The 2,059-nt window shown below is 45.3% G+C and overlaps 1 pseudogene; it reads left to right on the forward strand.

Annotated features, from left to right (window-relative positions):
• Positions 1–933: 933 nt before the first annotated feature.
• LOC119517231 lies at positions 934–1,687 on the forward strand (annotated as a pseudogene).
• Positions 1,688–2,059: the final 372 nt, after the last annotated feature.

Below are 2,059 nucleotides of genomic sequence, written 5' to 3' on the forward strand. Positions count from 1 at the left end.
TGTGTGATGCACCTACAGCAGTGATTAGAAGGAAACTTTTAGCATTAAATGCTTACATTTAAAAAATAAAAAAGGTCTCATATCAATTAAGTACATTTGTTAAGAAACTAGAAAAAAGAAGAACAAATTAATACTAAAATAAGCAGAAGGAAGGAATAAAATAAAGATGAGCAGAAATCAATGAAAGAGAAAGCAGACAAACCAACAGAGAAAAATCAATGAAACCAAAAGCTGGGTCATTGAAAATATCAATAAAATTGATAAATCTCTAGGAAAAAAAAAAAAAAGACAAAAATTTCCAATATCAGGAATGAAAGAGGAGACACCATAGATTCCCTGGAGGGCAGGATAATAAAAGAATATTACGAACAACAAATTTATGCCAATAAATTCAAAACTTAAATGCAGTGAACAGATTTCTTGACAGACACAAGCTACAAAGCTCGCTTAGGAAAAAAATAATAATTTCTATGTCTAGTAAAGACATTACATTTGTCTTACAATAGATTCAGTTCACTCACGTGGGCATTGATCAATCAATCATGCCTCTGCAATGAAACCCCAATAAAAACCCTGGACACCGACATTGGGGTGCTTCGCCGATTGCTAACAGATCTCCGTGCTGGGGGGGGTGACAGACCCTGGCTCCATGGGCAGGGCCTGGAAGCCTTGCATTGGCAGTATTGCGAGTTGCTGTTGGAAGCTGTTGGAAGTTACGGAACTTTTGCAAACCTTTTACTGACTGAATTAAAGAGTTTTTATATATGACCACAAAAGTACAAAACATAACGGAAAAATTGATAACCTGGACCTCATCAAAATTTAAAACTTTTGTACTTCAAAAGGGAAGAATACAGCCTTTCTGTGTTATGCAGAGAGGGGCCCCAGGGCTTGTCCTGGGTTCCAGTCATCACTTGAAGGGAAATGCTTGTAATGTCCGTGGCCCTTGAGGTCCTGCAGAGAGAGGAGGAGCAGCAGGCACCCACGTAGGTGGCATCGACCTTGACCTTGACCTCCAAACGGAAGAGGGCACCTACGAAAGGACGAGTGACGGCATCCACAGCATAATCTAAAGAGGACCTGGGAGAAGCGTCTGTGGGTGGCTTGGGCCATTGTAGCCACCGAAAACCTGGATGTCAGAGTCACATCCTCCAGGACACCGGCCAGCGGGCTCTGCTGAAGTTGCCGCTGCCACGGGAGCTGCTCCTACTCGGGGTGCGGCCCTTCCGGAACCTTCCCTGATAGACCCGGGCAGCCTCCTGGGCGCGTGTCTGCTGGTGACAACTGACCCCAGAGCTGCCCACCCGCCCCTCACAGGGGCATCTTACGTCCTCCTGCTGACCACTGCTCCCTGTAATGCAGTGGACGTTGCCATCTTGTGCAACCACGAGGGAGCCCACTCAGCAGGTCTGGTGGGGTGGGTGCTGGCCCGGGGGTTCTGTGCAGGCCTGGCACCATCTCCCGGGAGCACCCGGGGGGGGCTTTCCTGACCTCTCCTTCTAAAGAGACTGAAGGGAGGGACACGGAGGAGCAGGCTGTGGCCGAGCAGGCCATGGCCAGGTGGTTTCAGGGTAAGTGGTCCGCCCCAGCTCCTGAGTTTACTGTGACTCCACTCGAGGTGCAGACTGTTCTAGAGGCAGGCGGGGACCCTCTGTGTCCACTCAGCTCCCGCTGCTCAGGCCACTGAATGGGCAGGAACAACCACCCAAGCACCCAGTGGCCTTAAGTTCTCCTTCCACAGGCTCTTAAAAAGAAAATGGAAATAAAGTTGCTGGAAAAACATCAGTTTCTAACTTTAAAAAAAAAAAAAAAAAAAAAGACAAGCAACACACTGGGAGAAAATATTAACAAAACACATATATGTCAAAAAAATTTGTATCCAGAATATACAAAGAACTCTAAAAGAAGAAGACAAACTCTGCAATAAAAAAAAATGGGAAAAAGATTTGTCTACAGAGTTCATCAAAGAAGGTTTGCAAATAGCTAATGAGCACATAAAAAGATGCTCAAAGTTATTAGTAATTAGGGAAATGAGATAATATTTCATACCCACTAGAAT

The sequence above is a fragment of the Choloepus didactylus genome, chromosome 21, assembly GCF_015220235.1.
Source record: "Choloepus didactylus isolate mChoDid1 chromosome 21, mChoDid1.pri, whole genome shotgun sequence".
Lineage (NCBI taxonomy): Eukaryota > Metazoa > Chordata > Mammalia > Pilosa > Megalonychidae > Choloepus > Choloepus didactylus.